The following is a 16,133-nucleotide window of genomic DNA, read 5'->3' as shown; positions in this document are numbered from 1 at the left end:
TCATATGCTACATCTATAGCTTTTCTTCTTCCTTCCTAATTACAAACCTTAAATAGAATTCGTGCCTCATATCGAATTTACCGAGTATCATAATTCCTCCAGGTGGTAAAGATACCTCGAGACAAGTGCTGGGCATAGAAGCCACAGGGCATAAATCTGCAAAGAAGTAAAAAGCTAACCTTTGCAAACAATATGGCTTCTCTCTCACTTACCAACTTTACATTTCCCTGTGTGGCCCCGGAAGATGACTGGTTAGCCAGAGACGGGTAAGATTCCTCAAGGGAGGAACAACCTAAGACAGGCACAGTCGCAGGGGGGCCATCAGGTGAGAATTTGGGGATCAACAGAGGTGAGGCTCAGAACCTCACCCCCCCTGCTTTGAGAGAAATCTTCTGCATCCGTGGATGTCTTGCTGCCCTTGTCTAGCCTGGATTAATACTTAGTCCATAGGCACACACCTGATCATCTGATCATCTACATTTGCCTTCTTACAGCACTAAACTATGTTTTCTACCTTTATCTTGCATCTACCTACCACTTCAGCATTTTATTAAAAATAAAAATAATAATAATAATAGGAGAAATGTGGGATCAACATATAAATCAAGTACAAAAATCAAATGAATATTCATATTTGACCTGATGGTTTATAGGTCATATTGCATCATCAAAACCGAAAGTTTCTGTGATGAATGCCCTTGTACTGTTCACCATGTAAGAATTTATTCACTCTGTAAGAATTCGTTCACCATGTAAGAACTTGTTCGTTATGCTTCAGAAGATTGGAGACTGACGAGAATTAGGCTTGAGATGGATTAATGATTGTACATTGAGCATTGACCCCCCTATACTGAATTTTATTGTTGTTAACAACCATTTGATCAATAAATATGAGAGATGCCCTCTCAAAAAAAAAAAAAAAAAAAAAAAAAAAAAAAGATACTTTGATTTAGTTTCTTTATAATTTCATCACTTGTGTTGCAATTATTTTTCTTTTTGGTGCTTGTAAATAGAATCAGGTGGTATATACTAAGTTACACCAACTCTCTTTAATTCAAACATGTTTAAAGACTGACATGCCTTATCACTTCATTTTTATTAATCTTATGTTCCCCCTGTATGACTACAACTTTCATGTATTGATTACACTGCTAACAGCTTTAATTAAAGTATCATTGATAAAAAAAAAAAAAAAAAAAAAAAAAAAAAAAAAAAATGAAGGCATCATGCTTTTGGGTATCAACATATACTACAAAGCTATAGTAATCAAAACAATGTGACACTGGCATAAAAACAGACACAAGGATATGGAACAGAACTAAGAGTCCAGAAATAAACCCTCACATATATGACATATGTGGTCAACTTGTATCTGACAGGTGTTCCAAAAATACTCAATAGGTAAAGGAAATTGTCTTCAATAAGTTGTGTTTGGAAAACTTAATTACCCAATGTAGAAGAATGAAACTGGATCCCTACATGATACCAGTCACAAACTAAACTCAATATGGATTACTAATTGAAACATAATAAACAATAAAATCCCAAGAAGAAAACATTAGGGAGGAACTTTTGGCTTTGTCAGTATTCCTAGACAGGACACTAAAAGCACAAATTTCAAAAGCAAAAATAAGTGTCTGACTCTATCAAACTGAAAAGCTTGTGCACAGCATGAGAGATAATCAAAAAAATTAAAAGACAACCTGAGGAATGGGAGAACATCTTTGCAAGCCATGTATATCTGATAGGGGGTTAATATCCAAAATATATGAAGAACTAATACAGCTCAATAGCAACAAGCAAACAAGCTGATTAAAAAATAAGCATAGGGACTAAATAGGCTTTTTTCCCCAAAAATGACATATAAATGACCACCAGGAATGTGATAATTTGTTTAATATCAGTAATCATTAGGAAAACTTAAACAAAAACCCCAGTGACATATCACCTCACACCAGTTAGAATTGCTATCATCAAAAAGGCACAAGATAATGTTGGTGAATATGAAGGAAACACTTGTCCTGGTTTGGGAATATAAGTTGTTTTGATCACTATGGAAAACAATGGAAGTCCTCAAAAATTAAAATACAACAATATTATGATCCAGACATTCCAGTTCTGGGTTTGCATCTAAATAAAATGAACACAGACACTCACAGAAATATCAGTTCTCGATGTTCATTGCTGAGTTATTCAGAAAGAAGAACAAAAATGAAGGCATCATGATATATAAGATATATAATCAAGATATAAGATATATAAACAACCTAAGATGTAAAAAAAAACCTAAGATACATAAACAACCTAAGATATAAGATACAAAAACAATGTGTCTGTCAACAAGTGAATTAATGAAGAAATTGTGTATATTATGCAGTGATATATAAAAATATAGTGATATCAACATATACATATAGTATGTATATTACCATATATAGCATATGTATCATATGTATGGCTATATATGTAATGGGACATCTTTAGGCCATGAAATAGAACATCCAGCCATTAGTGACAGCCTGCCTGAACCTTGAGAACGCTATTCTATGTGAAAAAATTCAGACAGAATAAGAGAAGTACTGTATGATATCACTTGCATGTGGAACCTAAAAAAGCTAGACTCATAGAAACAAATAGAGTGATGGTTATCAGGTGCTGGGGAGTGGGGGAAATGTTCTAAGTCATAAGATGAGTGTAAGTTCTTGAGATCTGTTGTACAGCATGGTGATTATAGCTAATGATGCTTTATTTTATACTTGAAATCTGCCAAGTAAATGTTATTTTTAGCAATTAAGTGATGTGATAAAGGTATTAACACTAAGGTGGTGATCATTTTGTAATACATAAGTGTATCAAATCAATATATATACACTTAAACTACACATTGTTTATGTCAATTTTATTTTGATAATCTGGAAAAAAAGCACAGCATGTGATGCATCTAATGCAAAAATATTAGTATCTTCAGTCAATTTGTACTTCTAGCAATGATCTGATTTTGTTAGCAAATTTCTTTTCTTTCTCTAGTGACATAAAACTCCTTAGTTCACCAGGTCTAGGAGAGGATTACAGGGAAGAAAGCAAGTAAGGAAATCCCAAACTCCCATGCATGAAAATTTTCATTAGTACTTAATAATTGATTACTATATGTCTACATCATCAACACTGAAAAGTACCATTAGTAGATGATAACAATAACATTTTAAAGGTTCTTAATATGTATTAGTAAATTGTTCTTTTAAATGTTTGTTTCATATTTAATGCCCACCTAGACTATACTATGGGCTAGAAGAAAACTTTAGTAATACTTATGCTTATTGCTTTATAATCTTCAATTGTAAAAGAAAAAACAGTGCCTTTTACTCATTAATATTTTGTGTAATATCTTCATACTTTCTACTGTTTTATTGTATTTATTTAATATAAATCTTTTTTATTTATTTTGGTACCATTAATGTACAATTACATGAACAACATTATGGTTACTTGACTCCCCCCATTATCAAGTCCCCACCACACACCCCATTACACTCACTGTCCATCAGTGTAGTAAGATGCTATAGAATCACCACTTGCCTTCTCTGTGCTATACTGCCTTCCACATGCCCCCACCCACATTATGTGTGCTAATCCTAATCGCCTTTTTTCCCCCTTGTCCCTCCCTTCCCACCCATCCTCCACAGTCCCTTTCCCTTTGGTAATTGTTAGTCCATTCTTGGGTTCTGTGAGTCTGCTGCTGTTTTGTTCCTTTAGTTTTTGCTTTGTTCTTATACTCCACATATGAGTGAAATCAGTGGGTACTTGTCTTTCTCCATCTGGCTTATTTCACTGAGTATAATACCCTCTAGCTCCTTCCATGTTGTTGCAAATGGTAGGATTTTTCTTCTTATGCTCCATTGTGTATATGTACCACATCTGAATAACACTCCATTGTGTATATGTACCACATCTTCTTTATTTACTCATCTACTGAAGGACACTTACGTTGCTTCCATTTCATGGCTATTGTAAATAGTGCTGCGATAAACATAGGGGTGAATCTGTCTTTTTCAAACTGGGCTCCTGCATTCTTAGTGTAAATTCCTAGGAGAGGAATTTCTCAGTCAAATGGTATTTCTATTTTTAGTTTTTTGAGGAACCTCCATACTGCTTTCCACTATGGTTGAACTAATTCACATTCTCACCAGCAGTGTAGAAGGGTTCCCCTTTCTCCACATCCTTGCCAACGTTTATTGTTGTTTGTCTTTTGGATGATGGCCATCCTAACTGGTGTGAAGTGATACTGCATTATGGTTTTAATTTGCATTTCTCTGATGACTAGCAATGTGGAGCATCTTTTCATGTGCCTGTTGGCCATCTGAATTTCTTCTTTGGAGAAGTGTCTGTTCAGATTCTCTGCCCATTTTTTAATTGGATTATTTCCTTTCTGTTTGTTGAGGTGCATGAGCTCTTTATATATTTTGGATGTCAACCCCTTATTGGATATGTCATTTATGAATATATTCTCCCATGCTGTAGGATGTCTTTTTGTTCTACTGATGGTGTCCCTTGCTGTACAGAAGCTTTTCAGCTTGATATAGTCCCACTTGTTCATTTTTGCTTTTGTTTCCCTTGCCTGGGTAGATATGTTCATGAAGAAGTTGCTCATGTTTATGTCCAAGAGATTTTTGCCTATGTTTTTTTCTAAGAGTTTTATGGTTTCATGAATTACATTCAAGTCTTTGATTCATTTCAAATTTACTTTTGTGTATGGTGTTAGACAGTGATCCGGCCAGTTTCATTCTCTTACATGTAGCCATCCAGTTTTGCCAACACCAGCTGTTGAAGAGGCTGTCATTTCTCCATTGTATGTCCATGGCTCCTTTATCATATATTAACTGACCACATATATGCTTGGGTTTTTATCTGGACTCTCTGTTTTGTTCTACTGGTCCATGGGTCTGTTCTTGTGCCAGTACCAAATTGTCTTGATTACTGTGGCTTTGTAGGAGAGCTTGAAATTGGGAAGCATGATCCCCCTGGTTTTACTCTTCTTTCTCAGGATTGCATTGGCTATTCAGGGTCTTTTGTGGTTCCATATGAATTTTAGAACTGTTTGTTCAAGTTCATTGAAGAATGCTGGTGGCATTTTGATAGGAATTGCTTTGAATCTGTAAACTGCTTTAAGCAGGATGGTCATTTTGACAATATTAATTCTTCCAACCCAAGAGCATGGGATGAATTTCCATTTATTAGTGTCCTCTTTAATTTCTCTTAAGAGTGTCTTGTTGTTTTCAGGGTATAGGTCTTTCACTTTCTTGGTTAGGTTTATTCCTAGATATTTTATTCTTGTTGATGCAATTGTGAATGGAATTGTTTTCCTGATTTCTCTTTCTGCTAGTTCATCGTTAGTGTATAGGAAAGCCACAGAGTTCTGTGTATTAATTTTGTATCCTGCAACTTTGCTGAATTCAGATACTAGTTCTAGTAGTTTTGGAGTGGTTTCTTTAGGGTTTTTTATGTACAATATCATGTCATCTGCAGATTGTGACAGTTTGACTTCTTCCTTACCAATTTGGATGCCTTTTATTTCTTGTGTTGTTTGATTGCTGTGGCTAAGCCCTCCAGTACTATGTTGAATAACAGTGGGGAAAGTGGGCATCCCTGTCTTGTTCTCGATCTCAGAGGAAAAGCTTTCAGGTTCTCACTGTTCAGTATGATGTTGGCTGTGGGTTTGTCATATATAGCCTTTATTACGTTGAAGTACTTGCCCTCTATACCCATTTTGTTGAGTGTTTTTATCATGAATGGATGTTTAATTTTGTCAAATGCTTTTTCAGCATCTATGGAGATGATCATGTGGTGTTTGTCCTTCTTTTTGTTGATGTGGTGGATGATGTTGATGGATTTTCGAATGTTGTACCATCCTTGCATCCCTGAAATGAATCCCACTTGATCATGGTGTATGATCCTTTTGATGTATTTTTGAATTTGGTTTGCTAATATTCTGTTGAGTGTTTTTGCTCTCTGTTCATCAGGATATTGGTCCGTAGTTTCATTTTTGTGTGGTGTCTTTGCCTGGTTTGGTATTAGAGTGATGCTGGTTTCACAGAATGAGTTTGGAAGTATTCCCTCCTCTTCTGTTTTTTATTTTTGGAAAACTTGAAGGAGAATGGGTATTATGTCTTCCCTAAATGTCTGAAAAAATTCAGTGGTGAATCCATCTCATCCAGATGTTTTGTTCTTGGGTAGTTTTTGATTACCGATTCAATTTCCTTGCTGGTTATTGGTCTGTTTAGATTTTCTCTTTCTTCCTTGGTCAGTCTTGGAAGGTTGTATTTTTCTAGGAAGTTGTCCATTTCTTCTAGGTTATCCAGTTTGTTAGCATATAGATTTTCATAGCATTCTTTAGTAATTCATTGTATTTCTGTGGTGTCCATAGTGATTTCTCCTTTCTCATTTCTGATTCTGTTTATGTGTGTAGATTCTCTTTTTCTGTTAATAAGTCTGGCTAGGGCCTTAATCTACTTTGTTTATTTTCTCAAAGAACCAGATCTTGGTTTCATTAATTTTTTTCTATTGCTTTATTCTTCTCAATTTTATTTATTTCTTCTGTGATTTTTATTATTCTGCTGACTTTGGGCCTCATTTGTTCTTCTTTTTACAGTTTCAATAATTGTGATGTTAGACCATTCATTTGGGATTGTTCTTCCTTCTTTAAATAGGCCTGGATTGCTCTACACTTTACTCTTTGAACTGCCTTCACTGAGTCCCACAGAAGTTGTGGCATTGTGCTGTTGTTTTCATTTGTCTCCATATATTGCTTGATCACTATTTTTATTTGGTCATTGATCCATTGATTATTTAGGAGCATGTTGCTAAGCCTCCATGTGTTTGTGAGCCTTTTTTGTTTTCTTTGTACAATTTATTTCTAGTTTTATACCTTTGTGATCTGAGAAGTTGGTTAGTACAATTTCAATCTTTTTTAATTTACTGGGGCTCCTTTTGTGGCCTAGTATGTAATCTATTCTGGAAAATGTTCCATGTGCACTTGAGAAGAGAATGTGCATCCTGCTGCTTTTGGGTGTAGAGTTCTGTAGATGTCTATTAGGTCCATCTGTTCTAGTGTGTTGTTCAGTGCCTCTGTATCCTTATTTATTTTCTGTCTGGTGGATCTGTCCTTTGGAGTGAGTGGTGTGTTGAAGTCTTGTAAAATGAATGTATTGCATTCTATTTCCTCCTTTAATTCTGTTAGTATTTGTTTCACATATGTAGGTGCTCCTGTGTTGGGTGCATACATATTTATCATGGTTATATCCTCTTGTTGGACTGATCCCTTTATCATTATACAATGTCCTTCTTTATCTCTTTCTTTGTTTTGAAGTCTAATACAGGTACAGCTACTCCAGTCCTGCTGTTTTCTCCCAATTATTTGCATGAAATATCTTCCATCCCTTTACTTTTAGTCTGTGTGTGTCTTTGGGTTTGATAATGATTTCAGTACTATTGTGAAAGGGATGGTTTTCATTTCTTTTCTAGGTGTTTTATATTTAGTATATAGGATTACAAATGATTTCTGTATGTAGAATTTATATCCTGTAACTTCTACTGAACTTGCTGATTAGTTACACAGGTTTTCTTTTTTGTCTTATTCTTTAGAATTAATGTAAGACCATATTAGCTACAAGTAATTATTTTAATTCTATGTTTTCAACTTAAATGTCTTTTATTCTTTTGTCTTGCCTAATAGCTCTAGGTAGGATATCCCACACAAGGTTTAATAGGAGGGGTAAGAAAGGATACAATTGTTCTGCTCCTGATTTTAGATGAAAAGCTTATAATTTATAACCATTAAGGAATGGTAGCTGTGTGCTTGCCATATATGTTGATTATGTTGGAGCACATTCTTTGTACATGTTATCAGTTGAGAGTTTTTTAATCATGATAATGATTAAATGTATTTTATTTTGCTAAATTTGTTTTTTATTATATTCTTTGTGATTATATGATTTTATCTTTCATTATATTAATTTGGTGTATCAACTTACTATCATATATTGGAACATCCTTGATTCTCACGATTTTTATGTATAACACTTTCATGAGCTGTTGAATTCAGTTTTCTCATATTTTGTTGAAAATTTGCATCTATATTCATTAGACATATTCACCTGTAGTTTCTTTTAGTGTTCATATCTTAATTTGGTATCAGGTCAATATTGGCCTAGTAAAATAAGTTTAAGAGAATTCCTTCTTCAATTTTTTGGAAGAGTTTGAGAAATATTGACATTAATTCCTCATTAATATTTGCTAGAAGCCACCAGTGAAACCATATGTCTCTTGGATTTCTGTATTTGGGAGATTTTCAATGATTGATTCTATCCCTGACTCAGCACTAATTACTGTTGTGTGTAAACTTTTTATTTTTTAATGATTCAGGTTTTCTAGGCTATATTTTCAGAGTTTATCCATTTTTCTTCATTATAAAATGTTTTGGTGTATAATTACTCATAGTTCTTTCTTATGATCCTTTTTATTTCTGTTATATCAGTTAAAAGTATCCTCTTATTTTTTATTTTATTTGAGTCTTCTCTAATTATGATTTTGTCTGGCTTAAAGTCTGCTTTTGTCAATATGATGTTTTAAAAAATATTTTATTTATTTAATTTATATTTTCTGTTGCTTTCCTAGTCTGTTTTATTTATTTCCCCTCTAAAATTTTTAATTTACTTTCTTCTATCAAATTTGAGTTTTGTTATTTTTCATTAAGTCCCTTGATGTGTAATGTAAGATTTTTTATTTGAGATCTTTCTTTTTTCTTAGGATTTTATCACTATAAATTCTAAGTCACAAAGTAATTCACAAAGAATTACTTTTGGTAATTCTTTGGCTGCATTTCATAAGGTAAGGTGTGGTATGTTTTGTTTCCATTTTCACTTGTATCATTTTTTTTTCCTTTTGATTTCCTTTGACTCAGTGGTTGTTCAGGAACTTGCTATTTAATTTCCATAGTGGTTCTTCCAGTTTTCCTCTTGTAATTTCCAGTTTCATACTGTGTTGGTAAGAAAAGCTGCTTAATTTGATTTCAATCTTCTTTGATTTGTGGAGATTTATCTTGTGGCCTAGCATACGATCTGTCCTGCAGAGTGTTGCATGTGTACTCTACTGATGTCAGATGGAATGTGCTGTGCATGTCTGAAAAAACCACTGGGAAACATACCTTTTAAGTCTGAAGGTTCCATGTTGATTTTCATTCATGGTGATCATTTATTATCAAAAGTGATTATTGAGGTTCCCAACAATTATTATACTGCTCTCTGTTTCTCCCTTTATATCTGTTAATGCTTGCTATATATGTATATATATATATATATAGGTTCTTTATTGTTGGATGTATAATTAAACTTTTTACCTCTGTTACCATATGAAGCATATTAAAGATTTTTAATGTTTCTTTAGAATTTGTATCTAAGTACAATTAATAGCAAATTAAATACTTTACAACTATTTAAATATACTATCAAAATACCTTATATCACTTTGTTTTTAATGAAGATTACTTGTAAGATATGGCTCCCAACTCCTCCCTCACATACAATTTAAGTCTGAGGGTTCCATGTTGATTCTCACTCATGATGACCTATAATTAAAAGTTTTTCTAAGAAAGTCATCATTGTAGATTGATTTATATCTTATTACAGCACTTCAAATATTTCACTCCATTCCTTTCTTGCTTGCATGGCTTCTGACAATAAGGCTGCTATAATTTTTTCCTTGTATTTCTAATAGTAAATATTTTTTTTGGTGGGGGCTGACATCATTCAAAATTTTCTCTTTCTTCTTCTCTGCCATTTGAATACAACATGCCTAAATGAATTTTTCTTTTTTGGGGTTTATCCACATTTATGTCTGAGCTTCCTACATCTCTGCTTTAGTGGCTGAAATTAATTTTGGAAGATTTTGGCTATTTTCTTCAAGTGTTTCTTCAACTCCATTCTCTCTTTCTCTCCCTTCTCTTTTTAATATTACAGTGAAGTGTATGCTATCATTAAGTGTATGCTATTCCCTTTGAAATTATTCCCACAGTATTTGGTTGATCTCTTGTTTGACTTTTTAAATGTTTTCTATGTCTTGAAAGTTTCTAATTGACATATTTTCAAGCTCACTTATTCTTTCCCCATCCATGTTGAATTTCCAGTGTGTTTATAAGGCTTACCCCATTACAATAATTTTAACTTGAAACTTACTTTCAAATATTTATTTCATGTTGTTCCTCTTAGAGTTTTCATCTCTTTTCTTGCATTACATATCTTTCTTACCTGTTGTATAGTTTATCCAATGGAGCCCATAATATATCAGTCATATTTGTTTTACATTTCTTATGTGAGAATTAAAAAATATGTACCACATTTTAGTCTGGTTGTAATGCTGGCTCTGTCTCTTCAGATCATGTATTTTCTCTCAAAATGTCTTGTTATTTACTGCTGAAAGCTAGACATGATGCTTGGATAATAGTATGAGCTGTGGTTAAGACCTTTTCTCTGAAAGCTTTGTTGCAATCCAGTTAAGAGTTGAGCTCTATTGAAAGAAAGCTGTATCAGGGATTTCAGATTCCTCTAGTCCCCACATTTCTCTATCCTGTTGTCACTGGGCTCGTCTAAGAATTCCTCCTTAGATTAAATCCATATATTACAATTTTTTTCAGCTTTAATCCACTGCTATTGCACTGGAGCCCTGTAGATGTGGTGGTAGGGTGTTTATATGGAGATGCACACTCTACCTTATGATTAAAGTCCAATATTTCATTGGGCCCATATCTCTGAAATGCAACCTTAATAATTATTTTGTCTCATCTCTCTCCTCTTAGGTGGGAGAAGAGGACTACAGGAGGCAGACTTAGAGGAAAGCCTTTTCCTCATTTGGAGTAAGGATTTAGTAAATACTTGCCTTCCAGATATATCTGCTTTTGAAATGGAGAATGTTCTGAGTTTATCCAAAAATGGTTATCATACCTGTAGTAGAGCCCAGAGGTGTTCTTTAATGGTATTTTCCATGCAAACCTGATTTGGATCCTAGTCCCTACAAAATGAAATGTGATGCTCTCCATGATCCAATCACCCTCCATCCTAAGATGTAGTCCCCAGGAGTTTTTCATATTCAAGCTGGTTCAACATTACCTCAGCCCCACCAATTTGACAAAATTACTATCAACTATCACTGTCAGTTATTGGCTCTAGGAGCTTGTCCTCCAGGTCTGCAGATCATTTCTATGATCCTCTAGTGTGTCTATCTCTCCAAAAACAGGGGTTGAGTTTTCCATGACCTCAGTTTTCTGACAGCATACAGAAAGTCCATGACTTTGACTTTGATCATACTTCTTCTACTATACATGGAAGTGATTATTTCCCAGATCTTTACATGGGAAGCTTGCAAATACCAGTTTTATTTTTTTTTGTTTTGATTCAAGATAGTTCCTTTTCCAAATAGATATTAATATTTATGTGTTTTAAAAATGATAATTCACTCAAATATGTGATGATAGATGACTCTACAAGCAATTTTCCCTGTGGTAGATACCACAGATATATGTGATATAGTAGTACTTATTTCTTTAGAATCATGAAGGGCAGTGAAGTAATTGATGTGGTTTACCTAAGGGATCAGAGCTGCAGACTGGTAATATTCCCTCTGAGGACTATTTGTGGAAAAGTAAATTGACCTTGGATTATTCAAATAATACTTCCAAGGTATTTAACCTTCTTTGTTTAGGTTGTCTCTGTATTTCCAATATCAGAAGAAAGATAGAGTGAATTAGCAAAAGTTTACAAACAGCATCAATTGTGGTCATAGAAGCAAACAGAAGAATTCACCTCAGGAATATGTTTACTATGATTTTTGAGGTATGTAATATGTGATGTTCCAACTCTTTATATGTAATAAAACATCTCAAAAACCACCTATTTCAGGTCATCTATACATCTGTACAATATAATTAACATGTTATATATGGAATCTGCATAAGAAGGTCAGTCTGATGGGAGCTGACATATATTTAAATCATTATATAAAAGAAGACAGTTTATCATACCTGATTATCTGGTTTCATTTTATTCACAAACAGGTACAATTTCCCAGTTGCAGGATATAATACATCAGTTTTGTGTAAGAAAAATATTTTTATTATTTGATTAGTATAGGAATGTATCTCCAAAGTTGGAAATCTTTCCAGAAAAACTTTTGAAAACTGAAGGGAATGAGGATTGTTAATTATGTATAAGAAAATGGTTTCATAGATAAATGAATGGTCACTTAAATATGTTATTTCTGTTTTTCCCAGGATACATATTAAACATATTTGTTGGTTGATTTTTTTATCTTAATGTCCCTTAAATAAAATGGCCTTTTCAGGATTATTTGAGGGAAGTTACCTAAAAGTTCATGTATTCCCACTGATTGGTAATAATTTGACTATCATGTACATAATATGTCAAAATATAAAATTTTTCTAATATATAAATGCTGATATAGAAATGTACTTCACCTGTTATACTCTTTATAAAATTGATGAATTAAATACTCTTCGAAACGCTGATGGACAGTGACTGTCATGGGGTATGTGGTGGGGACTTGATGATGGGGGGAGTCTAGTAACCATAATGTTGCTCATGTAATTGTAGATCAATGATACCAAAATAAAAATAATAAAATATATATGTAAAAATAAAATTTTATCCAAGTAAGTTGATTCATTTTGGACTGAGTTACATTTAAATATTTAAGAAATATTTTGGGATATGTCCAGCATATAATTTTGGTAGCCATTTTAAAATAAAAAACATGTTAAATTACTTATAAAATAATTCAATAAATCAATTTAAAATACCAATGAATCTAATCAAAATAATTTTGAGCTATCTCTGTACACTGAGATATAAATGACTGTTATGTCTTGTTACAGATAATGGATAATTTGAATGATTCTTCAGAATTTTTATAGCTCTGCAGATTGTACCCATCTACTTTTACTACACAATGAATGTTTTTATGCTTGCCTTATAATTAAAGGGTTGATAAATCCAGGTGAATTTTAAATGAGGGAGTGAAGTAGATACCTTCTTTTGGCATATTTTATATTAAAAATTATTTAAGTTATCAAAGACTTAATATGCCATTTCATGTGTAATAATATTAAAATCTAAACAATTAAGCATGAGGATTGTCTGATGTTCATCCATGGATCTCCTTATACATTCAACCCTGCATTCAACAGATGCCCTCTGCCTTCCATTTCACCCTCTGGGAGACCCTGAGTCAGGATACAGGTAAGTACAGTAAATGCTTCTACTGTCATGTATGTCTTAGGGTGTAAATTCAAAGAAGTGGTCCACTAGAGATGCTTTGAATTATATTGACTAAACCAACTATACACGTGATGGCTGATTTAACTATTTCCTTTATGACTTCCATGATCTATATTTTAACATTATTAAATAATATAATTTTCACAAAATAAGTCTCCTGATTATATAAAATGTATTAACTTTCATTATTATGCATCACCTCTGAAAGAAAAGATAGCTTGAAAATTAAGAAAAATACCAGTATTTTATATCCATGACATAAATGATGTCCAAAACCAATCTTATAAAAGGGTGCTTTCTACTATCCTGTATCAGAATCCTGATATCCTTATCACACGTTACTTTAAGATGACACTGGAACAAGGCCTAAAAGGAAAGGAAAAAAAATCCTTGTGGCTTTTTCAGCAATAACATTGCTGCCGAGCCACAATCAGTTTGAGAGTAATTCAGATTTTAGCTCAAACATTAAAAATACCCTCCTACTGTGTAATCTGATCTCTACCCTGAACCTCTTTATGCCTGCTTGCCACACAATAAGAGCCCCCTCATTTGGACATTCAGTTAGTAGCCACATGAAAGAAGAGGTATGTAAGCAACTAGACTTCACATTCCTTCCCACCACTCAGTTTACTAATTTGATTGGATCAATTAAAGCACAAATTAAGTTAGCAAGCTTCAAAGGTTATCATTTAATAATTCTAGTATTTTTAAATTAGCTCCTTAGAGGGGAAAATTATTTTCCTTTACTAAACTTTGCTTTTTATTTCACATTCAGGATTTCATGTCAGAATTCTAGAAGTAACTGGACTCTATGTTAGAGATCTAATGATGACGTAGATACATTTATTGGGACTCTGAATTTTTTGCCAGCTTTTTCCATACTTGCCCATAGAATTTATTCATAAACATTGGTAATTACTGATACAGAAATTAACTGAGAGATTTGATTAATTAATGTATGTTTCTTGGTTTAGAGATTATTTACAAAGTAGAATTTTAATGTAACTGCTTGAGAATTTCAATTTCTAGGAAACTTGAAGAAACACTATTTTAAACTCTACTTTATGGCAAATGTCATCTTTTGGATGGTTTTGAGATGTCCGGTAAAAGGCAAATTCATTTATTTACTAAAATAAAAGTTAAAGTCTAGAGAAAAAAATTGACGATATATTGGAAAGGTATGCAGGATTTCATCTGAGAGTAATCTTAGACTGTAAACAGAATGCTTTTAATATTACCTCCAAAGTTTCAAACTAGGAGCGAGAGATGGCCTGGCAGAACAACCAGACCTCAGGGCGTGACTTCCTCCTCTCGGATCTGCTTCAAGGCCCCTCCGCCCCCCGGACCTTCTTTGCCCTCTCCCTGCTGGAGCTCCTGGCGGCCCTGCTGGGCAGCACCACAATGATCACCCTCATTAGGGCTCACCCTCATCTCCACAGTCCCACGTACTTCCTGCTCGGCCAGCTCTCCCTCATGGACCTCCTGTACATGTCTACGTTTGTCCCCAAAATGGCCCTGGACTTTCTCTCTGGGGACCGTTGCATCTCCTTCTTTGGGTGTAGCATTCAGATGTTCCTCTTCACGACCCTGATGGGGTCAGAGTGCCTGCTGCTGGCCGTCATGGCTTACGACGGCTATGTGGCCATCTGCCACCCACTGCACTACCCCATCCGCATTCGCCCCAATGTCTGCACACTCCGGGTGCTCACGTCCTGGCTGGGCTCACTGCTCAATGCCTCCAACCACGTGGTCTACACCCTAACTCTCCCTTACTGTGCCTCTAGGCAAATCCATCATTTCTTTTGTGAGATCCCAGCCCTATTAAAGTTAGTCTGTATACTGACACTTCCCAATATGAAAAAGGTATTTTTGTCAGCGGTTTAATTTTTTTCCTTTCTCCATTCTCAGCCATTCTGGCCTCCTATGGACGCATACTGTTCACTGTCCTGGGCATGGGATCAAGCCTGGGGCTCCGGAAGGCTTTGGCTACTTGCTCTTCCCACATGATTGTGGTGTCTCTGTTCTACGGGGCTAGTATCATCAGGTACTTTCTGCCCAAGTCCTACCACTGCCCTAAGCGGCATGAAGTGCTCTCAGCCTTCTACACCATCCTCACGCCCACGCGCAACCCCCTCATCTACAGCCTGCGGAACAGCGATGTCACCCGAGCCCTCCGGAGGGTGCTGGGGAAAGGTGGAACATGAAGTGATCACGTTTCCAGTGTAAATCCACAACAGGTAAAGCATGTTTTCAAAACTAGAGCAGAAAAAATAATATTTTCTACCTGAAGATAAAATATAATAGAATCTTTTTTTCTCCTCTTCATCATTTATCTGTTTGTACTCAAATATAACATAATAGTGATCATGTTTATTCATGGAGTACATAGAATGGATTTTTATTCTTATTAATTATATTTGTTCAATTTTTCAAAATACAGATATTCAAAGAGAGGAATCATGACATCCCTAATTAATTTTCATTAAGAATTTAAGTGTATTATAAAACCCCCATTTTAAATGATGTAATAATGAATATTTTCATGTATACAGTTTTTCCAAAATTTAAATAATTTCATAAGATGACCTTGCTCTCATTTTCTGAAATGATTTAATCAAAATGAGTTGATATCCTTAATATGTTTTAAATATAAATTGACTGAAATATTTTTGCTTAACATATTTTAAAATAATTGCTTCATCTATTTTGATATTATCTTTGCAACTCAATATTTGACATTTTAATTATAAAACATTATTAATGAAGATGTTTCTACACACTATAAATGCTTTT

General features: G+C 34.1%; 1 pseudogene; it reads left to right on the top strand.

The window, feature by feature from the left end:
- Positions 1 to 14,606: 14,606 nt before the first annotated feature.
- On the top strand, positions 14,607 to 15,544 carry LOC140846031 (olfactory receptor 2T27-like; annotated as a pseudogene).
- The last annotated feature ends 589 nt before the right edge of the window (positions 15,545 to 16,133 follow it).

The sequence above is a fragment of the Manis javanica genome, chromosome 14 (genome assembly GCF_040802235.1).
Source record: "Manis javanica isolate MJ-LG chromosome 14, MJ_LKY, whole genome shotgun sequence".
NCBI lineage: Eukaryota > Metazoa > Chordata > Mammalia > Pholidota > Manidae > Manis > Manis javanica.
The sequence above is the reverse complement of the archived record's forward strand: the minus strand, read 5'-3'. Positions and strand labels throughout refer to the sequence as shown.